Source organism: Nicotiana tabacum, chromosome 2 (genome assembly GCF_000715075.1).
Source record: "Nicotiana tabacum cultivar K326 chromosome 2, ASM71507v2, whole genome shotgun sequence".
In the NCBI taxonomy this organism is placed as follows: Eukaryota; Viridiplantae; Streptophyta; class Magnoliopsida; order Solanales; family Solanaceae; genus Nicotiana; species Nicotiana tabacum.
In genome coordinates, this window is record NC_134081.1 from 119,626,039 (window position 1) to 119,653,325 (window position 27,287).

Below are 27,287 nucleotides of genomic sequence, written 5' to 3' on the forward strand. Positions count from 1 at the left end.
GTGAAATTTCTGGAAGATTCATATCTGTTTTACATGAGCGCGAACTGATTTGACTTATACCACAGGATTTGAAAGCATGTTCACTCTTTACTGAAAACTTTTAAATGAACTGTATTGTATAGCTCGTCACTACTTCTCAGTTCCTTATTTATTTCTGTTACTTGCTGAGTTGGTTATACTCATGCTACACCCTGCACTTCATGTGCAGATCCAGGTGTGTTTGATTACGGAGGTCATTGAGTTCGGGAAGATCGAGTACCGGAGACTACGAGGTAGCTGTCGGTGTCCGCAGGACCTTGTCTCTCCTTATATATATATTTCTTTCTGTCTTGTATTGATGCTTAGACACTGGTTGTGTTAGTTTGGTTATCTAGATGCTCATGACTTAGTGACACCCCGATGTCGGGCTATTTTTCCGCACTTATGTTTTTATTTGGGTTTTACCCCGTATTTATGAAAAACTCCGGATACTTTAAATGTTTTAATTCACTTCTATTAAAATTTTGAAAGAGTCTTGGGAAGGTCGGCTTGCCTAGTACCACGATAGGTGCCATCACGACGGGTTAGGTTTTGGGTCGTGATAAATAGCTTCATAACTAGAATAAGTACGAGTAGTATAATATTATATATATCTCATATTTCAGCAAGATATAATTACTAATGATATTAATATAATATAGTATATATTAATGTTATGCACATATTTACATCACTACTATATAGACTTCTATATCAACTCTACGAATTGGGATTTTTTTTTTTTTTTTACATAACTAATTCATATGGCAAAACTCTATAGACGTGAATATCTTGCAATCCACCAAAACAAGTGAATCTCAAATGAATAATTACAAAAGATAGATTAAGTAATTAAAAACTTAACTAGTATATGAATATATTCACAAGTAGATATATGTAATTGTAGAAGCTATCATAATACTTATTTGTTTGTACAATAATCTTAGGTATAATATTAGCTATATATATATATATATATATATATATATATATATATATATGATGTATTTATTTGCTTGAAAAAATTAGTTCTGAGTTTAACGTCGCCAGCTCCACTTATTTTTGTTGCTTTCTCATTGTATCACTGTAATGGACGGATGTCTCTCGTACTGTCCTCCAATGTATAACTTCAACCTGTGTCCATTAACTTTGAATTTGTCTCCACCATTGACATGTTTAATTTCAAAAGCTCCAAATTGTGTCACAACAGTTATTGCATATGGACCTATACACCTTGATCTGAACTTACCTGGAAAAAGCTTTAGGCGACTATTATATAAAAGAACTTTGTCGCCTGCTTAGAATTCCTTGTACCTGATTATCTTATCATGCCATTTTTTCACTTTCTCTTTGTACAAATAAGAATTTTCATATGAGCTTAATCGAAATTCATCTAGCTCATTGATCTGCAATAAATGTTGCTGACCAACTTTTGTTGGTTCCATGTTCAGTACTTTAATTGCCCAAAACGCTTTACATTCTAGTTCAACTGGTAGATGACATGCTTTTCCAAAAACAAGCTTATATGGTGATATGCCTATTTGTGTTTTATATGCTGTTCTATAGGCCCATAAAGCATCATCTAGTTTTAATGCCCAATCTTTCTAGATATTCCAACAGATTTTCCAAGATTCTTTTTAACTCCCTATTTGAAACTTCAACTTGGCCATTTGTTTGAGCATGATATGGTGTACCTGTCTTATGTGTGACTCCATATTTAGATAATAGGAGTTCAAATTGTTTATTCATAAAATGCGTACCTTGGTCACTGATGATTACTCGGGGAGTCCCAAATCGTGTAAAAATATTCTTTTTCAAGAAATTGCACACAATTTTTGAATCATTTGTTCTGGTAGCTATTACTTCTACCCATTTTGACACATAATCAACTGCAACCAAAATATATTCAAAATAATGGGAGGTTGGAAAGAGACCCATGAAATCAATGCCCCATACATCAAATATCTCACAAATAAGAATGGTGTTAAGAGGCATTTTTTCCTTTTTGAAATATTGCCCATTCTTTGAAAGCGATCACAAGATTGAACATATTGTCTTGCATCTTTGAAAAGTGATGGCCAGTAGAAACTTGCTTCCAAATTTTTTGTTGTTGTTCGAGTTGCTCCATAATGCCCACCTACTGCTCCATCATGACATTGATTAATAATTTTTGTCATCTCTAGTTCAGGAACACATCTTCTGATAATTCCATCTGCACAAAATTTAAACAAGGATTTTTCCAAAAATAATATTTTACATCGGTCATGAGTTTTCTCTTTTGCTGATAAGAGAGTTCCTTTGGTATCCATTTTCCAACTAGGTAGTGTAACGACCCGACCAATTATTTTAAAAGTTATAGCCCTTCGTGTCTAGTTTCGAGAAAGGTAAATAAGTCATCATTTGGACATCTGTAGAGAAAGTTATGGCCAAAATACTAAAGCCTGGCAGTGCAGTCACCAAGAGAGTGCGGTCACACAATTTTTGTGCGACCGCAGGAGCTGGGATGTGCGGCCGCACTTGGAATTATGCGGACCGCACATGGTGAGTTCAGAGAATGTACTATATAACCGAGGCCTATGGTATTATTTCATTTTTGGGACCTAAAAAGCTCAGTTTGTAACGATATTTTGTGAGTTTTTCAAGAAATTCATCGGGGTAAGTGATTCTAACTCAGATTTGGTTAACATACATGAATATATCATTGTTTTCATCATCCAATTAGTATTTTGAGATAGAAATTTAGGAAAAATTATAGAAATTTTATTAAATGAATTTTTGAGATTTGAATGTCAATTCGAAGTTGGATTTGAGTGGAACAGTGTTTTTGAGTTAATTTCGTATTTTTATTGAAAAATATAGTATTTTCTTATGAAATTGATTCTATAATTTTTGTTGACTGTATCGAATTAATTATGACTAGATTCGAGTCGATTGGAGTCGGAAAATCGAGAAAAAGGCATACTACTTGATTAAATTGGAGCAAGTCGAGGTAAGTGACTTGTCTAATCTTGTGTGGGAGAAATTTCCCCTAGGATTGGTATAGATGTGATAATTGTAATGTGATGAAAGTTTTGTATGCGAGGTGACGAGTATGTACATGGGCTAAATATGAAAGATTATGTTTTTAAATTGTGTAGATCATTGTTGCATATTAATTAAATTATTAAATCTTGTTATATTCTCCATCATTGATCTGATTTATATACTTTAAATTTGCTTGACTTTCTCCTGCTAATTATTTTTACCTGTTTAGCTGAAACTTAGTTCTTTTATTCTGTGCATTATTTGAAGGTGAAATTTCTTTAATTTAAATATTATTAATATGAAGTATTTGATATTTTAAATTTGGAACCGAGGCAACGTATTAAAATTTTTTAAATATTATTTTTGCTGAGTTATTTAATTCCCCAATATTTTGTGAGATTTTTGTACTCATTGTGATCGAGCCGTGAGCTCCCTGTTGTGGAAAATATTGTTGATGTTGTTTATTTTGGCAAATTGAAATACTTGGGTACTTGAGGTGCAAATTGTGATATTGATACGTATGCGGTGATATAAGGTCTGGGTGTTGAAACACATGCGTTGAGATAAGGGTGGCTTGATACGCGTGGCTAGTAGGGGAACTACTAGAAGTCATGCGGTGTGATAAGGGTGACTAAAATGCAGGATGCTATTTTGGGAAAAATATTTTTTTCTTTAAAATTAAATGTGAAGGCTCCCGCGGTGATATAAGAAAATGAGATATTGTAAATTTACTTATGATTTGGGACTACGAGGCGGTACCTCGGGAGTGCCCTTGTTGATATTGATTTATGGCTGCAGTTGCCTTTGATTATTATTGTGATTTTCCTTAAAGTTGAAAAGAATTCTGTTTTGTTTTCACGAGGTATTATTTGCTATTATTTTGCGTAGTTAATTGGTGACATAATACTTACTTGATTCATTTCCATTGTCAATTAATTTTATTATATTGTTAAACATTTCACCTTGTCTTTTATTATTCCAGTAGGGCCTGACCTGACCTTGTCACTACTCTACCGAGGTTAGGCTTGGCACTTACTAGGTACCGCTGTGGTGTACTCATACTATGCTTCTGCACATCTTTTTATGCAGATCCAGGTACATTCTACCAGTCCAGACATCAGTGAGCTACCTGTGTACGGAGATTTCGAGATATATCTGTCAGCGTCCGCAGACTCCGGAGTCCCCTTCTATCATTATTATGTTGCTTCCTTATTTTCCTTAGACTCTGATATATATAGATACATTAAGGATAAATTCTTAGAAGCTTGTGGCTTATTTCTATAGGGTTTTGGGAGTTAAAATTATGTGAATTTGAAGATTATTTATTTCAGATTTTTGTTGTTATTCCGCATTGATAGGCTTACCTAGTCTTAGAGACTAGGTGCCATCACGACATCCTACGGAGAGAATTTGGGGTCGTGACAAGTTGGTATCAGAGCTTTAGGTTCATAGGTGTTATGAGTCACAAGCAGGTTTAGTAGAGTCTTACGGATCGGTACGGAGACGTCTTTACTTATCTTCGGAAGGCTATGGAACTGTTAGGAAAATATTTGCTTGTTTGATTCCTTATCGTGTGCACTGTTGACTTCAAAGTTCTAAACTATTGTCTTTCTATTCTCTCACAGATGGTGAGGACACACACAACTGGATCCGATGATCAGACACACGTGCCCCCTGTTCGATCTGTAAGAGGCCGGGGGCGAGGCAGAGGCCGATGAAGACCACGTGGTGTAGCTAGAGCACCCGGACGAGCTGCTGCAGAGGAACCACCAGTAGCTCCAGTTGGAGAACATGCACCTGAGACGCCTGTTACCATTCCTGCACTTCAAGAGACCCTTGCCCAGTTTTTGAGCATGTTTGGCACTCTAGCTCAGGCAGGGTTAATTCCACTTGCTCCTGCCACATTTCAGGTCGGGGGAGGAGCACAGACTCCCGCCGCCCGTATCCCAGATCTACGGGCCCAAATTGACCATGCCCCAAAGGTTATACCAGTGCAACCAGTTGTTCCAGTTCAGCCCGAGGTTAGGGCAGCAGTTTCAGAGGGGGAGCAGCTCAGGCTCGAGAGGTACAAAAACTACCACCCTCCCACTTTTAGCGGTTTAGCTTCAGAGGATGCTCAGGGTTTTCTGGAGGAATGTCACCGTATCCTCCGTACTATGGGTATTGTGGATTCCAGTGGGGTTTCTTTCACGACATTTCAGCTTAGAGGAGCAGCCTACCAGTGGTGGCGGGCATATGAGTTGGATAGTCCGTTGAGGCAGCTTCACTTACTTAGACTCAATTTTCAGATATGTTCTTAAAGGAGTATGTTCCTCAGAGTCTTAGAGATGCATGGCGCGCAGAGTTTGAGCAGCTGCGCCATGGTTCTATGACCGTGTCGGCATATGCGGTCTGATTCAGTGATTTGGCTAGGCATGCACCAGCCTTAGTTGCTACTATTCGAGAGCGGGTTCGCAAATTTATTGAGGGTCTCCATTCTAGTATCAGATTCAGTATGGCCCGAGAGCTAGAGATGGACATCACATATCAACAGGTGGTGTCAATTGGTAGGAGATACGAAGGTATGTGGATCCGGGAGAGGGAAGAGAGGGAAGCTAAGAGACCTTGAGATTCTGGCACATATAATAATTCTCGTGCCCCAGTTGCAGCCCGTAATGGTAGAGGTTATGTGAGTCTTCCTATTCATTCAGCACTTCCAGCTTCCAGTGGTATTCCGGCTACTCTCAGACCTCAGATTCTATATTATGCATCGCCAGTGTCTTCTGTACCTCCTGTACGGGGTGCCTTCAGCGGGCAGTCTAGTCGATCAGGCCCGAGCCAGTCCCAGCAGCCACGTCCTTCGAGGGATTGTTTTGAGTATAGTGACACTCGTCACATCATGAAGGATTGCCCCAGACTTAGGAGGGGTGCACCTTCCACAGATTTCTCAGGCCCCACCCATTCCACAGGGCCCTCAGGTTTCTCAGGCCATGATTACTGCACCAGTTGCCACTCCACCTGCACAGCCAGCTAGAGGTGGAGGTCGGACAGGTAGAGGTCGCCCTAGAGGGGGAGGCCAGGCCAGATATTATGCCCTTCCTACTAGGAAAGAGGACGTTGCATCCGATTCTGTTATCACAAGTATTATTTCGGTCTGTCATAGAGATACATCAGTCTTATTTGATCCAAGCTCTACTTATTCTTATGTGTCATCATATTTTGCCCCGTATTTGGGCATATTCTGTGATTCCTTGAGTTCTTCTGTTTATGTATCTACACTCGTGGGTGAATCTATTATTGTGGACCGCGTGTATCGGTCGTGTTTAATTGTTATCAGTGGTTTTGAGACCAGAGCTGATTTATTATTGTTCAGTATGGTGGATTTGGATATTATTTTGGGCATGGACTGGTTGTCGCCCTATCATGCTATTCTTGATTGTTACGCCAAGACGGTGACGTTGGCTATGCCAGGTCTACCGTGGCTAGAGTGGAGAGGTACCTCAGATCATGTTCCTAGCAGGGTTGTTTCATTTCTTAAAGCTCAATGAATGGTTGAGAAGGGGTGTGATACATATCTGGCCTACGTGAGAGATGTTAGTATTGATACTCCTACCGTAGAGTCAGTTCCTATAGTAAGGAATTTTCCTGATGTATTTCCAGCGGATCTTCCGGGTATGCTACCCAATAAGGATATTGACTTTGGCATTGATTTGTTACCGGGCACTCAGCCCATTTCTATTTCACCATATTGTACGGCCCCAGCAGAGTTGAAAGAATTAAAAGAACAGTTACAGGAGTTGCTTGATAAGGGATTCATTCGGCCTAGTGTATCGCCTTGGGGTGCTCATGTCTTATTTGTAAAGAAAAAGGATGGTTCTATGCGGATGTGTTTTGATTACCGCCAGCTGAACAAGGTTACAGTGAAGAACATGTATCCATTGCCACATATTGATGACCTATTTGATCAGCTTCAGGGTGCGAGAGTGTTCTCTAAGATCGACTTGTATTCAGGCTATCATCAGTTGAAGATTCGGGAACCAGATATCTCGAAGACTGCTTTTAGGACTCGGTATGATCATTATGAGCTCCTTGTAATGTCATTTGGGCTAACCAACGCCCCAGCAGCATTTATGCACTTAATGAATAATGTATTTTGGCCCTATCTTAACTCCTTCGTCATTGTATTTATTGACGACATTCTGGTGTATTCCTGGAGTCAGGAGGATCATGAGAAGCACTTGAGAACTGTGCTTCAGACTTTGAGAGAAAAGAAGTTATATGCAAAATTTTCAAAGTGTGAATTCTGGCTTAATTCAGTGGGATTTTTAGGTCATATAGTTTTGTGCGAGGGGATCAAGGTAGATCCAAAGAAGATTGAGGCAGTGCAGAGTTGGTCCAGACCGCCATCAGCTACAGAGATTTGGAGTTTTCTTGGCTTGGCGAGGTATTATCGCCAATTTGTAAAGGGTTTCTCTTCTATTGCTGCACCTATGGCCAAATTGACCCAGAAGGGTGCTCCGTTCAATTGGACTGAGGAATGTGAGGAGATCTTCCAAAATCTCAAGACAGCTTTGACTACAGCTCCAGTGTTGGTATTACCTACAAGTTCAGGGTCTTATACTGTGTATTGTGATGCGTCACGTATTGGTCTCGGCGCAGTGTTGATGCAAGACGGTAGGGTGATTGCCCACGCATCCAGACAGTTAAAGGTACATGAGAAGAATTATCCGGTCCATGACCTTGAGTTAGCAGCTATTGTTCATGCCTTGAAGATTTAGCGGCGTTATTTTTACGGTGTCCATTGTGAGGTCTACACCGATCATCGGAGTCTACAGCATCTGTTTAAACAGAAGGATCTTAATTTACGGCAGCAGAGATGGTTGGAGTTGCCGATGATAACACCATTCTCTATCATCCCGGGAAGGCCAATGTAGTAGCCGATGCCTTGAGTCATAAGGCGGAGAGTTTGGGCAGCTTAGCATATTTACCGGTAGTAGAGTGGCCTTTAGCCTTGGATGTTCAGGCCTTAGCCAACCAGTTTGTCAGGTTAGATATTTTCGAGCCGAGCCAAGTTTTGGCTTGTGTGGTTTCTCAGTCTTCTCTTTATAATCGTATCAGAGAGTGTTAGTATGATGACCCCCATCTGCTTGTTCTTAAGGACATAGTTCAGCACAGTGATGCCAAGGAATTCACTATTGGAGATGACGTGTATTACAAATGTAGGGCAGACTATGTGTGCCTAATGTAGATGGTTTGCGTGAGTTGATTCTCCAAGAGGTTCACAATTTGCGATACTCCATTCAACCGGGTGCTACAAAGATGTATCAAGACCTGAGACAACACTATTGGTGGAGGCGGAAGAAGAAAGACATAGTGGAGTATGTAGCTCGATGTCTTAATTGTGAGCAGGTAAAATATGAGCATCAGCGGCCAGCTGGATTGCTTCAGAAGTTAGAAATTCCGGAGTGGAAATGGGAGCGAATCACTATAGATTTCGTTGTTGGGCTTCCACGGACTCAGCGGAAGTTTGATGCAGTTTGGGTGAATGTGGATAGGCTGACCAAGTCAGCTCATTTCATTCCTGTGATGACTACCTATTCTTCCGAGCAGTTGGCTCAAGTCTATATTCCCGAGATTGTCAGACTTCATGGCGTACCGATATCTATCATCTCTGACCGGGGTACGTAGTTTACCTCACGCTTTTGGAGGGTTGTACAGCGAGAGTTGGGTACTCGTGTGGATTTAAGTATAACATTTTACCCTCAGACAGACGGGCAGTCCGAACATACTATTCAGATATTGGAGGATATGCTTCGTGCGTGTGTTATAGATTTTGGGGGTGCTTGGGATCAGTTCTTACCACTTGCGGAGTTTGCTTACAACAATAGTTACCAGTCGAGCATTCAGATGGCTCCCTATGAGGCCTTATATGGTAGGCAGTGCTGGTCTTCAGTGGGTTGGTTCGAGCCGGGCGAAGCTAGACTATTGGGTACAGACTTGGTTCAGGATGCCTTGGAAAAGGTTAAATTGATTCAGGATCGACTTCGTACAGCCCAATCTAGACAAAAGAGTTATGCGGATCGGAAGGTTCGTGATGTTACATTCATGGTTGGTGAGCGGGTCTTGCTTTGGGTTTCGCCTATGAATGGTGTTATGAGGTTCGGAAAGAAGGGCAAGTTGAGCCCGAGGTATATCGGACCTTTTGAGATTCTTGAGAGGGTTGGAGAGGTAGCTTACAGACTTGCACTACCACCTAGTCTCTCTGCAGTTTATCCGATATTCCATGTTTCTATGCTCCGGAAGTATCACGGCAATCCGTCTCATGTGTTAGACTTCAGTTCAGTTCAGTTGGACAAGGATCTATCTTATGTTGAGGAACCAGTGGCTGTTTTGGACAGGCAGGTTCGAAAGTTGAGATCAAAGAACATTGCTTCCGTGAAGGTGCAGTGGAAAGGCCAGCCAGAAGGAGAAGAAACTTGGGAGATCGAGCAGGATATGCGCAGCCATTATCCTCATCTTTTCACCACTTCAGTTATGTCTCTATGCTCGTTCGAGGATGAACGATTATTTTAAGAGGGGGAGGATGTAAATACCCGGCCAGTCGTTTTAAAAGTTGTAGACCTGTTTCCCTATTTACTGCTTATTTTGTTCTTTAAAACTGTTATGTAACTTGCCGGGGTAGTCGGTTCGGGTCCGGAAAGATTTTAGAATGAATTGGAACACTTAATTCCAAAGTTTAAAACTTAAGTTGAAAAGATTGGCTTAATGTCGACCTATGTGCAAACGACCTTGGAATAGAATTTTGATGATTCCAACAGCTCTGTATGGTGATTTTAGACTTAGGAGTGTGTTCAAAATTTTATTTGGAAGTCGGTAGTTAAATTAGACTTGAAATGGCTAAAATAATAATTTAAGTTTAGAAGTTTGACCAGGGAGTTGACTTTTTGATATCGGGGTCGGAATCCAGTTCTGAAAATTTTCATAGTTCCGTTATATCATTTATGACTTGTGTGCAAAATTTGAGATCAATCGGACTTGATTTGATAGGTTTCGACATCGAATGTAGAAGTTAGAAGTTCTTAAGTTTCATTAAGCTTGAATTGGGGAGTGAATTGTGATTTTAGTGTTGTTGGACGTGATTTGAAGACTCGACTAAGTTTGTATGGTATTTTAAGATTGGTTGATATGTTTTGTTGAGGTCCCGGGGGCCTCGGGTGATTTTTGGGATGAGTTTTGAGTGAGTACGGGCTTTTCGGCACTCTAATATTGTTCTGGGGGTTTTTGGAAGTGCGGACCGCACATTTTGGGAGTGCTGAGGCAAAAGGAAAGTGCGGACCTCAGGGGAATTGTGCGGACCGCACAAATTTGTGTGCGGCCGCACTTCAGTCCGCAGAGGATTGTGCGGCCGCACTCAGGAACTCTCAGATTCGATGGTCCGACTTTGGAAGCTTATATCTTTTGATTCACAAGGAATTTTGAGATAATTCAAAAACGAAAGTTGTAGCCCTTCGTGTCTAGTTTCTAGAAAGGTAAAGTAGTTATCATTTGGACATCATTAGAGGAAGTTATGACTAAAAAACTAAAGCCTGGCAGTGCAGTCACCAAAAGTTGTAGCATGAATATATCATTGTTTTCATCATCCAATTAGTATTTTGAGATGGAAATTTAGGGAAAATTGTAGAAATTTTCTAAAATGAATTTTTGGGATTTGAATGTCGATTCGAAATCGGATTTGAGTAGAACTAGTATGGTTGGACTCGTAATTGAATGGGTTGTCGAATTTTGTGAGTTTCACCGGATTTCGAGACGTGGGCCCCACATGTGACTTTTTTGGGTTAATTTTGAATTTTTATTGAAAAATACAGTATTTTCTTATGGAATTTATTCTATAATTTTTGTTAACTATATCGAATTAATTATGACTAGATTCGAGTCGATTGGAGTCGAAAAATCGAGAAAAAAGCATACTACTTGATTAAATTGGAGCAAGTCGAAGTAAGTGACTTGTGTAACCTTGTGTGAGGGAAATTTTTCCTAGGATTGATATTGATGTAATAATTGTAATGGGATGAAAATCATGTATGCGAGGTGACGAGTGTGTACACGGGCTAAATGTGAAAGATTATATTTTTAAATTGTGTAGATAACTGTTGCATATTAATTAAATTATTAAATCTTGTTATATTCTCCATCAATGATCTGATTCATATACTTTAAATTTGCTTGACTTTCTCCTGCTAATTGTGTTTACCCGTTTAGCTGAAACTTGATTTCTTTTATTCTGTGCATTATTTGAAGGTAGAATTTCTTTAATTTAAATATTATTAATATGAAGTATTTGATATTTTAAATTTGGAACTGAGGCAACGTATTAAAAATTTTTAAATATTATTTTTGCTGATTTATTTAATTTTTGAATATTTCGTGAGATTTTTGTACTCATTGTGATTGAGCTGTGAGCTCCCTGTTGTGGAAAATATTGTTGATATTATTTTTTTTGGCAAATTAAAATACTTGGGCACTTGAGGTGCAAATTGTGATATATTGTGATATTGATACGCATACGGTGGTATAAGGTCTAGGTGTTGAAATGCATGCGGTGAGATAAGGGTGGCTTGATATGCGTGGCTAGTAGGGGAACTACTAGAAGTCATGCGGTGTGATAAGGGTGGCTAAAACACGGGATGCTATTTCAAGAAAAATATTTTTTTCTTTAAAATTAAATGTGAAGGCTCCCGCGGTGATATAAGGAAATGAGATATTGTGAATTTATTTATGATTTGGGACTACGAGGTGGTACCTTTGGAGTGCCCTTGTTGATATTGATTTATGGATGCAGTTGCCTTTGATTATTGTTGTAATTTTCTTAAAGTTGAAAAAAATTCTGTTTTATTTCCACGAGATATTATTTGCCATTTTTTTGCGTAGTTAATTGGTGACATACTACTTACTTGATTCATTTCCATTGTCAATTCATTTTTATTATATTGTTAAATATTTCACCTTGTCTTTTATTATTCTAGTAGGGCCTGACCTGACCTCGTCACTACTCTATGGAGGTTAGGCTTGGCACTTACTAGGTACCGCTGTGGTGTACTCATACTATGCTTCTGCATATCTTTTTGTGTAGATCCAGGTACATCCTACCAGTCTAGACATCAGTGAGCTACCTGTGTACGGAGACTTCGAGGTATATCTGCCAGCGTCCGCAGACTCCGGAGTCCCCTTCTATCCTTATTATGTTTCTTCCTTATTTTCCTTAGACCCTGATATATATAGATATATTGAGGATAAATTTTTAGAAACTTGTGACTTATTTCTACTGGGTTTTCGGAGTTGAAATTATGTGAATTTGAAGATTATTTATTTCAGATTTATATTGTTATTCCGCATTGATAGGCTTACCTAGTCTTAGAGACTAGGCGCCATCATGATATCCTACGGAGAGAATTTGGGGTCGTGACAGGTAGTTAGCAATATCAGCAAACCAAGGGGGTTGGTTAACAATAGCGGTGATGGAAAAGATATGTTCATCCGAAAATTCTTCTCGGATATCCAATGTCTCAATTGGCGGATTTTCCAACTTGGAAAGGTGATCTGCAGCCTGATTTTCCGTTCCCTTTTTGTCTTTAATTTCAAGGTCAAATTCTTGTAGCAATAATATCCATCTTAGCAACCTGGGTCTTGCATCTTTCTTCGCCAAGAGATATTTTAATGTTGCATGATCAATGAATATTATAACCTTTGTTCCTATTAAATAAGAACGAAATTTATCAAAAGCAAATACTATTGCCAATAGTTCTTTTTCTGTTGTGGCATAATTCAGCTGAGCCTCATTCAAAATTCTACTGGCATAGTAAATAGGACGGAAAATTTTGTCTTGTGTTTGTCCTAATACAACTCCAATAGCTGTATCACTTGCATCACACATTACCTCAAAAGGTTTGTTCCAGTCTGGTGAGATAACAACAGGGGCATTTGCTAATTTTTCCTTAAGACTTTCAAATGCTTTTCTGCAATCCTCTGTAAAAGCAAACTTTAAATCTTTCATTAGTAGGTTAGTTAGAGGTTTTGAGATTTTTGAATTTTTTTTATAAACCTTCTATAAAAACCTGCATGTCCTAGAAAACTCCTAATGCCTTTAACAGTGGTGGGAGGGGGTAATCCTGCTATAAGATCACTTTTTGCCTTATCAACTTTTATCCCTTTAGCAGTGATTTTATGTCCTAAAACAATACCCTCTATGACGATAAAATGACATTTCTCCCAATTAAGAATTAAATTTTTCTCTTCACATCTCTTAATAACTAAGGTCAAGTGTTGAAGACAATCCTCAAATATTTTGCCAAAAAGTGTAAAGTCATCCATAAAAATCTCCAGAAACTTCTCAGTCATGTCAGAAAAATGGCTGACATGCAACGCTGAAATATAGCAGGGGCGTTACACAAACCAAATGGCATTCTCCTATAGGCATAGGTTCCATGGGGACATGTGAAAGTTGTCTTATCCTGATCTTCTGGTGCAATTGGAATTTGGTTATAACCTGAATAACCATCAAAAAAATAGTAAAAACCATGTCCTGCTACTCTTTCCAACATTTGGTCAATGAAAGGTAAAGAGAAGTGATCTTTTCTAGTAGCGTCATTGAGACGTCTATAATCAATATTGGCTCCTCATCCTGTAATTTTCCTTCTAGGTATGAGTTCATTATTCTCATTTTTTACGACAGTCATACCTCATTTTTTCGGTACCACTTGCACAGGACTGTCAGATATGGGGAAGATGATACATGCTGCTAGAAGTTTTACCACTTCTTTTTTAACTACCTCTTGCATTGCTGGGTTGAATCTCCTTTGAGGTTGGACTATTTGTTTGTAATCTTCTTCTATGAGAATTCTGTTCATGCAAATGGCTGGGCTGATTCCTTTGATATAATCTACAGTCCATCCCAAAGCTCTCTTGTTTTCTTTCAAGACTCTAATCAATTTGTCTTCTTGTTCTGCAGTCAAAGAAGAGGAAATAATCACTGGAAATTGTGATACTTCAAGAAAAATATATTTTAAATGAGAAGGTAAAGTTTTAAGTTCAATTTTTACTTGAACTTCCTCATTTTGTGGTCCATTCTCCAGTGTTTCAGCTTTTTCTTTAATTCTTGGGTCATCATCATTTGCAGTGCCAGAATTTGCCAGACATCTTTCTAATGAGTCAGATATTAGTTGATCATCTTTGTATTTATCTGCAAGATCATTCAATAAGTCAATGTGAAAATAAGGAGATGATGACTCATCCTCAGGATATGTCATTATTTTCTGCATGTCAAAGATGACTTTCTCTTCACCGACCCTTAATATCAATTGTCCTTGATGAACATCGATGATTGCTCTACCAGTTGCCAGAAATGGTCTACCCAGAATCAAAGGTACATCACTATTTTCTTCCATTTCAAGTACTATAAATTCTACTGGAAATACAAACTTGTCAACTTGAACAAGTACATTCTCAATAATTCCCTTGGCATTTTTAGTACTCGAATCGGCTAGCTATAAAGAAACAATTGTATTTTTCATTTCCCCCAGTTCTAATTTTCTAAAAATTGAGAAAGGCATCAGATTTATGGAAGCGCCAAAATCACACAATGCTTTGTCAAAATGAACACCTCCAAGAGTACAAGGAATTGTAAAGCTACCTGGGTCACCAAGTTTTTGTGAAAACTTATTTGGAAGAATAGCGCTGCATTTTTCTGTAAGCTTAACTACAGAGATTCCTTCTAATTTTCTTTTACTTGACAAAATATCTTTCTAAAACTTGGCATAGGAGGGCATTTGCATTAAAGCATCAGTGAATGGAATATTTATGTAAAGCTGTTTCAAAATTTCAAGAAATTTAGAAAATTGTTTATCAAGATTTTCTCTTTTTATTTTTTGGGGAAAAGGAATGTCCTCCAAGGGAGGATTTTCTTGTGAAATTGTTCTTTCTTTTCTTTTTTTCTTTTTTTCTTCTAGCTTCTCAGATGTTACCTCGGTGGGGGTCATATTTTTCCTGTTTTTCTTCCTGTACCTTGCCTTGTCGATTTGGATATGGGTCATCCAAATTCTTTCCTAATCGTAACGCGATGGTTTTGAGATGTTCCTTCGAATTTTTCTCAGTGTTGCCTGGCAATGGTCCTTGAATTTTTCCTGACAAAAGAGTTGCCAATTGACTTACCTGAATTTTCAGATTTTTCAACGATGAATTATGACTCTCCATTTTCTCATCCATAGCTTTTATGTATTCGTACATCAAATCTTCAAGGCTACGTGCATGAGATTGTTGTGGCTTAGGCTGATAAGGTCTGAATTTTTGTTGCAGCCTATTCTGATTCTGAAATCCTGGTGGTCTTTGTACCTGTTGTTTTAAAAACTGTGAGTTTTCAGCACCATTGGGGTTACTCCATTGGAATCACGGATGTTTTTGAACCATGGGACTTCCATAGGGGTAAGCATTGTATCCAATTAAGTTTACATGTTCATCATTTTGATTTGTGGCTTGACATTCATGATTGAGATGATTCTCACCACATATGTCACAACCTTCAGATTGTTGTGGATTTACCTTAACGGTTTCAAACGTTTTTGCTAAGGAAGCAATTTGTTGAGTTAAGGTGTTCAGAGCATCTACCTGGTTCACAGTTGCTGCCTTTTTTTTATAGTAACATGATCAGATGGCCACTGCACTGCATTTTCAGAAATTTCATTTAACAATTGTAAAGCTTCATCGGTAGTTTTTCCCATTATGGAACCTCCGACAGCTGCATCTATAACATTTCTTGATGAGGGTTTTAACCCGTGATAAAAAATATATAAAAGCATATGATCGGGAATTTCATGATGAGGACATTTTTTCAATAAACCTTTTAATATTTCCCAAGCCTGATAAACTGATTCAGTGTCAATTTGCAAAAAAATATTAATATCTTGTCTCATTTTTGTTGTTTTAGCAGGAGAAAAATTTTTATTTAGAAATTTTTGAGTCATCTGATCCCATGTTGTGATGGATCCTCTAGGCAAGCTACGTAACCAAGCTTTAGCTTCACCTTTCAGAGTAAAAGGAAAAAGCCTTAGCCTAATTGCATCTGGTGATACTCCATTATACTTAGCTGTTTCAACAAGCTCAAGAAAATCAATCAAATGATTATATGAGTCTTCACTGGGATCTCCAATGAACCGACAAGACTGTTGAATTTTTTGGATCAAACCAGTCCTGATTTCAAAGTTTTTAGCTGCCACAGGAGGCCTTCTAACACTTGATTCACAATTAAATTGATCAGGTCTAGCATAATCCATGAGAATCATATTAGCTGGACATGGTGCTATTTCATCAAATTGGTCTTCTGGAATTGGTAGAATTATTGGTGGTGGATTGTTGAGAAGTCCTTCTTCTTGTTCCATGTCTTTTCTAGTTGTGGTATGAGAAGTTGAAGTTTGTCCTTTCCTGCGCAATCGTAAAGATCTTTCAATTTCAGGATCATATTCAAACAACTCTATAGAACAAGAGCGGGTCATAAACTAGCTGAAAATCCTGAGAATAAGAAAGAAAATAAAATAATAATAAAAAAATGGTTTCCCAAATTAGTAAGAGGATAATTAATCTGAAGTAGATACTTGCCAATCCCAGGCAACGACGCCAAAAATTTGACGAGGTCAATGTGCATAGGAATTCTTGCTCGTGTTTTGTCAAATTATAATACAGTTTAAGATATCGTCCCACAAAGATTGGAACATCTATGCTACAGATTTAGATTATCTTCATTACTATTCAGGAGAATCGAATTTATGAGTGAGTGAAAGTTTAATGATTTTTAAAGGCAAAGAACTAATTGAGTAGAAATAATAAGAAAGCATTGGGAATCTTTGAAACCACTTGATAAGATTAATATAATATGATTCAAATTCTAATACTTATTTCTCGAAAGAATAATTACTTATTCCTAGCACAATTATATTTTTTTCACTTTAAAGTAACTATTTAAAACCACCTCTTCTGATTAGTGTAATTAAATATTTTATCATTAGTGATGATAAGAATAGAAATATTTGCTTGCCTAAGTTGTACCAATAATAACAAAAAGCTCTTTCGATTAGTTCTCATTAGATCAATAGACTCAATCAAATCACTTTCTTTTCCGGATAAAGATTGAAATAAGTAAGACTAAAGACACTTGTAAGTAGCTGTGATTATATTAATTTGTCCAATGACTATTTTATTTATAACTATTCGCTGCAACATATTTTGCTTCTTCCGAATACAAAATTAGCACAACGGTAGTTATAAAATAGAATAGTTAGATTAGACAATATTAAATAATCAACACCTTATTACTTTGGTACTAAAAGATGGAGATTTGGACAGCTTCTCGGACAAGAGCATATAGAACTGAATATATATTATAATAACTTAGCAAGCTTTTCCAAGTATCCCAACTGGAGTAGTTTACTCCATTATGGAGTAGATAAAAGTACTACTAAGAAGATAAAGAAACAGAATACTTCCTAAAAGAGAAAGAAATATTAACTGCCAAAATCTAAGCTAGAGAATCCAATTAAGAGATGGACTATTTTCTACTATTCTGGCGTGCCTTTGCATTACATAGATAGGCCCTATTTATAGGAGAAAATTGCAGGCAAACTAATCCTCTGTTGCGACAGTAATAGTTGTCGTCGCGACGCTAATTAGTTTATCTTTTTGTCACGACCCAAAATTCCAACCTATCGTGATGACGCCTATCTCAATATTAGGCAAGCCGATAATCTTCATAAATCACAATTTCTCTTTAAGTTTGAAAATGCAATATTTAAATACAGTATAAAATCCCACAAATACTGATACGAACACTTCCCAAAATGTGGTGTCACTTAGTACATGAGATTCTAATATGAATACATGTCTGAAAAATATGGTCTATGATAATCTGAGGCCAAATACAGTAACAAGGAGATAGGAAAAGACAGACAAGGTCTGTGAAACACGACAGCTACCTCTGAATCTCTAGAAAATCAAGTGTGCGAGAGAATCAACACCCGTTATGTCCGAAAACACCTGGATCTGCACACGAAGTGCAGGGTGTAGTATGAGTACAACCAACTCAGCAAGTAACAATAATAAATAAGGAACTGAAGATAATGACGAGCTACACAGTTACAGTTCATTTCCAGTAATTCCAGCAAAGAATAGACATGCTTTCAAAACTGGCAGTTTAAGTCAAATCAATTTTATATAGTTCAAGTTCATGTAATCCGGATATAAAATCTTTTAGAGAATTTCACAATAATGACAGATAGCAACTAAGTACAACAACAAATGAAAAGCAAGTATAGCCTCTCAGGCAACAGATACTCCACTCGTCATAACAGCTCAACCACTCGGCTCTCAGCCCTCAGCCCTCAGCACTCATACTTAATGGGTACTCGCGCTCATTGGGGGTGTACAGACTCCGGAGGGTCTCCTACAGCCCAAGCGCTATAATCTGCACGGCCAACTCACGTGCCATAGTATTAATATCTGGATCCTCACGACCAACTCACGTGCTGCACGGACAACTCATGTGCTATAATATAATATCTCACAATCAGGCCCTCGGCCTCACTCAGTCACAAATCTCTCCAGTCTCTCGGGCCCTCAATAATCATGAAATCAGCCCAAACAATAATGATATGATGCATCAATAATGAACAATAGAGACTGAGAAAAAATAAACAAGTAAAATATGGCTGAGTACAAAATAACAATTAAGCAGATAATTCAACATATACATGACCTCTGTGGGTCCCAACAGTACCAATATATAGCCTAAACATGGTTTCTAACATGACTTACAATCAAATTTCCATAATATATAGAGAGCATATAGCTAACAATAAATTATTCAACTTTACAGTTTTCACGGGACGGACCAAGTCACAATCCCCTCGGTGCACGTCCACACGCCCGTTACCTAGCATGTGCGTCACCTCCAAAGTAATCACATGATACCAAAATCCGGGGTTTCATACCCTCAGGACCAGATTTAAAACTGTTACTTACCTCAAACCACGTAATTCTTTATTCTGCTATGCCCCTGCCACGAGAATTGGTCTCCGAAAGCCTCGAATCTAGTCACAATTAATTCGTTTCAGTCAATAAATTTTATTGAAATTAATTCCATAAGAAAATACTAATTTCCCATAAAAATCCAAAATTTAGGTCAAAAATCGCCCGTGGGGCCCATATCTCGGAACCCGATAAAAGTTACAAAATCCAAAAGCTCATTCAACCACAAGTCTATCCATACCAATTTTACCAAAATCCGACCTCAACTCGACCCTCAAATCTACAAATCTTATCTCCAAATTTCTATGTTCAAATCTCCGATTTACACCTCAAAAACATGTAATCTAGTCAGATTATTCGATGATAATTCAATATTATGGAGAAGAAATGATCACAAGGGACTTACCTCAAGCTTTTCTTGAAAATCTATCAAAAATCGCCTCTCCTCAAGCTCCAATTTGCCAAAAATGGCGAATGGGACGAAGTCCCCTGCTTTATAATTCTGCCCAGATAGCCTCGGTCCTGTCTCGATCTTGGCCTTCTATCGTGGTCCTAGATCCTGGATCTCGGTCTTGGGCCTCGATCCTGGGCCTCGATTCTGACCCTTGATCCTGGCCTTCGATTATGGCCCTCGACCCTGGCCTTCGATCATGGCTTCGATCCTAGTCCTCGACCCCGCCTTCGATCGTGGCCCTCAACCCTGGGCTCGATCGTGGCTTGATTTTGGGCTCGATTCTGGGCTCAAATCTGGGCTCGATTTCTGGCAGAAGGAATTTCCAGCAGAAGAAAATTGCAGCAGCTGTTGTAGTTCAAATTTTTGATATGTTAACCATCCAAAACTCACCCAAGGCCCTCGGGACCTCAACCAAATACACTAACAAGTCCTAAAACATCATACGAATTTAGTCGAGCCTTCAAATCACATCCAACAACACTAAAAACACGAATCACACATAGATTCAAGCCTAATGAACTTTGAAACTTTCTATTTCTACAAACAACGCCGAAACCTATCAAATCACATCCGATTAACCTCAAATTTTGCACACAAGTCATAAATGACATAACAGACCTATTAAAATTTTCAGAATTGGATTTCGACCCCGATATCAAAAAGTTAACCCCCCGGGGAAACTTTCCAAAAATTCAACTTTTGGCATTTCAAGCCTAGTTCCTCTACGGACCTCAAAAAAATTTTCCGAACACGCTCCTAAGCCCAAATTCACCATATGGAGCTATTGGAATCATAAAAATTCAGATCCGGGGTTGTTTACACCTAAGTCCACATCCGGTCAACCTTTCTAACTTAAATTTTCAATTATGAGACTAAGTGTCTCGTTTCACTTCGAATTCCTTCCGGACCTGAACCAACTAACCCGATAAGTCATAAAATAACTGCAAAGTATAAATTGAATAGTAGATGGCGAAATGGGGTTATAATACTCAAAACGACCGGCGGGGTCATTACACTTTTCTTCTTCATTGTGGTGCAACCATAAATGTTATCGTCGCGACGCTAATTGTTATATCTTTTCTTCTTCATTGTCGCGACAACAAGAGCTGGTGTTGCATCAATAATGACATGGCTCTTCCTTTGGTTTCTTGATGCACCAACAAAGTATCATCATCCTTCTCTTTTTGTTTGTTTTCTTTTTTCTTTTAAATAATCCTTCCCTACAAGATTTGTTAGTACTTATAGGAGAGTAAATATAAATTATTCATCCTTTTAAAATATATATATATATTATTTATTTATATATAAAAATACATGAATAATAGTACTTATCAACAATAATAGTGCGGTCTGCACTTCTTCAGGGACCCAAAACACCATCTTTCTGAACCTCGTCTTCTCCGGCCGCACAATAATTGTGCGGTCCGCACTTTGCGAAGGGAATTTGTCACTGGTTCTTCATAGTCTGCGGCCGCACACAGTATTGTGCGGTCCGCACTTTGGTCTTTACTGCTTTGTTTTGGTCCTTGTCCAATTTTACTCTTTCTTGAGATGATTTTCATCTCTTTGGCTCATTTCCCAATATTCCTGCAGGAAAGCACATTTCATAAGTTCTCGGGAATACCTTTAAGCATTTTTGAGCTAATATGAAAGTAAAAGAGTGTAAATAAGTGGTTAAAATCCCTACTTATCCCTAGGTAAGCCGATTAGTATAACAATTAAGCCAGTTTTTAACAATGATAATTTGAGGCAGAGTTTAATAAATACCAAAACAAAGCGTAATAAGCCTACGCGGCAATAATCATAACAACCTCCCAAGACTGGTCATAAAGATTCATGAACTCAAGCTAAATACATGAAATGGTCTCAAAGATCGAAATACAATATTGTTCAATGAAAGCTGACAGTAAAATGTAAAGAAAAGACTCCAAGGGACTACGACGATCAAGCAGCTCTACCTTGAATTCTCGCGATGAACAAGCTAACTCTGCCCGAGTTCGATATCTCCAATACCTGGCTCTGCGCAAAAATGTGCAGAAGTGTAGTATGAGCACACCACGGTCGGTACCCAGTAAGTATCAAGACTAACCTCGATATAGTAGTGAGGAGGTACGAGTCAAGACACTCACTAGACAAAATAATCGGTGCAGTAAAGAAGTATAAAGCTAATAATAGAAAGCAAAAATCAGTAAATAGCAACAAAAATCAACAAGTGATATAAACAGTAAAGCAATAAGAACATCGTTAAGTATCGTTAAAACCAAATAAGGAACACCGAGGACAACCAATTAATCAAGCCGTTCTAACACAAGTTTCACAATGAAATCACTCTGTGATACCTTATCTCATAATTATAAGTCACGGGTCTCAACCCACCATCCTATGCTCACGGCACCTTGTGCCCACATTTTAAATCACAACCGTACGGACAACTCACGCGCCAATATCTCAATCCGTCCGGCATGATCACCGGCTCACATTCACAATCTGTCCGGCGTGGTCACATGCTCACAATCATAATCCACCCAACGTGGTCACGGGCTTAATATCACAATCTGCCCGGCGTGATAACAGACTCAATATCAACATGAAAACAGATAATGCAATAACACATGGGCATGATCAATAAATGTCAAGTTCCATACTCCTGAGCTAGTATAAGTGGCATGCTACAATGTATTCTTGTATGGGTGTACTATTGCAGCCCACGTCGACAAGTAATATCAAAGACATCGAGTATCTCATCGAAGCAACAAAATGAGTCACTCAAGGTGTATGACATGCACAAGGAAAAATACACAATCACACAAAAATCACCAACACAATATCCCAAGCCATCACACATCATCCCTGACATCGGCACCCGTATCTCTCCGATAGCCACCCGTATCACTCCGCCCCGACAATATTATTAGCCACCCGTATCACTCCGATAGCCACCCGTATCACTCCATATAATAGACATCCTTATCGCTCCGCCCTGACAACAACACAAGAGCTACCCGTGTCACTCCGTACATTCAACAACAGTGAGATGCCACCCTTATGTCCCGCATAACAACAACGATGAAATGCCACCCTTATACTCTGCATAACAACAACCCAACTACACAACCATTCACATGTGCTAACATCAAAACAATACGACATATCAACTCGTATCACAAGTGCCCATAGTCCACGAACTTTCCAAAGATCCAACAATAACAATATTTCCATAAACAAATAGCCCACGGCTCAACATAATGTGTATAGAATCTCGATAACAACAAAATGAACGGGAAAGTAACTCAATAAGGAACAACACCCCCTTTAATACAACTTCAATTAAAATAGATTAATGGCTTTCGATAACCTCAATCTCCATGAAATGGCACACTTCAGACTCTAGTGTATGAATTAGGCTAACAATGAAGGAGATGACACGAACTAGTATTATGTATAAATGCATGGGAATAACCCGACAACAAAATGATATCATGTACAATAATTTCAACTAAGAGTCACTCAACAATAAAAGTGTCACGACCCGGAATTCCCACCGTCGGGACCGTGATGGCGTCTAACATTTCACTTGCCAAGCAAGCCAACATTAGAGAATCATTAAACCAATCCTTATTCCATTCAGTAAATAACAACAATTAGCTAAGATGAAATATAGTGAGTGCGGAATAATATAAAAATTTTATTAACTACTACCACCAGGATCTGGAGTCTTCACGAGCATTCTAGAATTCACTACAAGTAATAGTCTGAAAGAAATACAACTGTTTGGATGGAAGAAACAATAAAACAGAAAAGATAGGCAGGGACTTCAAGGTCTGTGAATGCCGACAGATCTACCTTGAGTCTCCGGATAGCGGGTCCAACAGCTAAAATCTCGATCAACCCGAGTCGGTACCAAAATCTACTGGCGGCTTTTCAACTACTGCTCTGGTAGGTGTTGTGGCTGCGACACTTACTCCTCATCGGCCTCTGCCTCTGCCTCTAGCGATACCTGCTCCGGGAACAATGTCGTCGATAAGTGCACCTTGTGTCCTCACCATCTGTAAGAGAATGGAATGATAAAAGTTCAAACTCCGAGATCAATAAACTCGCATGATAGGAATGAAAGAAGTGAGATTGTCCTAATAGTTCAGTAGCCTCTCGAAGATAAGTACAAACGTCTCCGTACTGATCCGCAAGACTCTACTAAACTCCCTTATGACTCGTAGCACATATGAACCTATAGCTCTGATATCAACTTGTCACTACCCAATTTTCTCTAGAAAGTGCAGAGTGCAGTATCAGTATAACCGAACCCATGTACTAGTAAGTGTCGAACCTAACCTCGATGAAGTAGTGACGAAGCTAAGACAAGGCACCTACAAATCAACCTGTACAATTTAACGGTGTATATACAAGTAACAACAATGAAAAGCTAGACATGTAATATTGAGAGGGGGAATATGCTGAGGGAAATACGAGATAAAGAACTACAACAGAATAATGACTGAAACAACTAATGTACTATGAATCAACAGGAACAACGAATACAGTAAAGGAAAACAAATTGCACGGCATCACCCTTTCGTGCTTTTACTTTCAACCTCACCATAAAATCAATAGAAACGAAACGGCATCACCTTTCGTGCATTAGCTCTCATATCATGGCGGAGCATCACCCTTCGTGCATTAACACTCACAATATGGCACGACATCACCCTTCGTGCTTTTACACTCACAATATGGCACGACATCACCCTTCATGCATTAACACTCACAATATGGCACAACATCACCCTTCGTGCTTTAAAACTCACAATATGGCACGGCATCACCCTTCGTGCATTAACACTCACAATATGGCACGACATCACCCTTCGTGCATTAACACTCACAATATGGCACAGCATCACCCTTCGTGCATTAACACTCTCCCTTACCATAATGCAATGCATAAATAACAACAGGGAGACAGAATAACAAGTACAAGCTTTACTTCAACATTTGATTCCACAATGTCAATCTCAACTTCGAAATAAATACTCAATTATCACCGGAAGATCCGTAAGCATGATAAGAACGATTAATTTAACGACATTAGACTAAACCTATAGAAATTAGTCATGGGAAAGAGACAATATAAGAAAAATGGGAGAAATAGGGAAAACAGGTAAATTGGAGGCGCATAAGTACTCGTCACCTCACATATACGCCGCTCACATGAATTTCACATAACAAATAATCTGAGGTTCCTAATTCCCTCAAGTCAGGGTTAACCATGACACTTACCTCGCTCTGAAGGCCACTCAATACTCAATCACAACTTTTCCTCTAGAATTCACCTCCAAACCACTCGTATCTATTAAAAAATGACTCAATAATATCAAATATTGCTAATGGAATCAATTACATTGCATAAATTTACATTTTCCAAATTTTCCTACAAAAAGTCAAATATCGACCCCGGGCTCGCTTGGTCAAAACCCGAGGTTCGGACCAAAATCCATTTACCCATTCACCCTCGAGCCTGGATATATAATTGGTTTTGGAATCCAACCTCAATTTGAGGTCTAAATCCTCAAATTTCCCAAATCCCTAGTTTCTACCCAAAATCCCTAATTCTATCATGAAAACGCTAGATTTTAGGTTGATAATACATGAAATGTAATGGGTAATTGAAAGAAAATGGTTTAGAATCACTTACCAACACTTTGGGGAAGAAAATGTAGCTTGAAAATCGCCTCTAGCCCGTTTGATTTTTGAAAAATTGAAGAAATGGCTTAAGTCACGTTTTGGGACTATTTTATGCACTGGGTGACAGTGTTCATCGCGTTCGCAAGGACACTGTCGCGTTCGTGAAGAGTAGAATTGCCAAGCCTTCACGTTCGTGAGTCCTCCTTCGCGTTCGCGAATGCTACTCCTCCCTGGCCTTCACGTTTGCGAGACGATGCTCGCGTTCGCGATGAAGGATTACTGACTCCCTCCCCCAGGTCTCTAACACTACACGTTCGCGATGAGCTGGTCGCGTTCGCGAAGGGTAACGCCTCCATCTCTTCATGTTCGCGACCAAGCCTTCGCGTTCGTGAAGAAGAAAATTCCAGCCTGACCAGCTTACTCTTCGCGTTCGCGAGAGTAGCTTCACGAACGTGAAGAAGAACATACTAGAACAACTGTTGCAGCAAAAATACCAGATTTTCTAAGTCCAAAATATCCCGTAGCCTATCCGAAACTCACCCAAGCCCTCGGAGCTCCAAAACAAACATGCACACAAGTATAAAACATCATACGAACTTGCTCGCGCGATCAAATCACTAAAATAACACCTAGAACTACGAATTTAGCACCAAATCCAATGAAATTTTCAAGAACACTTTAAAATTTCTATTTTCTCAACTGAACTTCTGAATCACGCCAAACCAACTCTGTTTCTCATCAAATTTCACAGACAAGTCTTAAATATTATAATGAACCTGTACCAGGCTCCGGAACCAAAATACGGACCCGATACTAACAATGCCAAACATAAATAAATTCTTAAAGACATTAGATTTTCAAACTTTAATTTTCATAAAAAATTCATAACTCGAGCTAGGGACCTCTGAATTTGATTTCGGGCATACGCCCAAGTCCCATATTTGGATACGGACCCACCGGTACCGTCAAAACACGGATCCGGTCCCGTTTACCAAAACTATTGACCGAAGTCAACTAAAATCAACTTTTAAGGCAAAAATTCTTATTTTCATCAATTTTCAACCTAAAAGCTTTTCGAAAAAATGCTCGGACTGCGCACGCAAATCGATGAGGGTAAAAATGAGATTTTTAAGGTCTAAGAGCGCAGAATCGAGTTCTAAAACATAAGATGTCCTTTTGGGTCATCACAAAAAGAAATCACATAATGATAAAAGTGGTAACAACTTCAAATAAAGCATATAAGGGCAAACTCGACAAGTAAAGACATGTAACGACAACTTCAAATACAGCATGTGATAGTAGACATGACGAATAAAAGATACAACATGTGCTAACAATTTCAAATAAATAGATGAAATAAGCCTAAGAGCCTAAACTGGTTAATTTCCACATATAAGCTCGGGTACGTATTCATCACATCGCGTACACGGCTTTCACATAACACAAATAATACAAACGACTCAAATCCTAAGGGGTAGTTTTCCCAACACAAAGTTAGGCAAGATACTTATCTCAAAGAAGCTAAACCGGTATTCTAAAATGACCTTCTCATGTGAAACAACCTACGGACGGCTCAAATCTACCCAAAATATTTTAATATCATAACTAAAAATCATAGGAAATAATTCCGGATAATAAAGCTTCAATCTTTAATGCAAACTAAAAAGTCAACCCAAAAAGTCAGCCCTGGGTCCGCACCTCGAAACTCGACAAAATTCACTAAATTCGAACACCCATTCCGATATGAGTCCGACCATATCAAAATTATCCCATTCCGACATCAAATCGTCCTTCAAATCATCATTTTACATTTTTGAAAGTTTATACAAAAATTCTCATTTTCTCCCATTCAAATCATTAATATAATATTAAAAATAAAAATAAAATCATGAAATATAATCAATTCCTGATAAAGAATACTTATTCCAATCTAAACCGTGAAGAACACCTCCAAAATCGCCTAAAATCGAGGTCTACAACTCAAGATATGATAAAAATGGCCAAACCCTCGAGATATAATGATGTTTCCTAGGGATTATGCATTTGCGGTCCAAAAATGCGCACTTGT

General features: G+C 38.5%; 1 non-coding gene across 1 annotated transcript; it reads left to right on the forward strand.

Moving 5' to 3' along the window:
* Nucleotides 1-15,879: 15,879 nt before the first annotated feature.
* On the forward strand, nt 15,880-15,986 carry LOC142173920 (small nucleolar RNA R71). The gene has a single exon (XR_012703285.1). It is a non-coding gene; the product is annotated as a small nucleolar RNA R71 (small nucleolar RNA).
* The last annotated feature ends 11,301 nt before the right edge of the window (nt 15,987-27,287 follow it).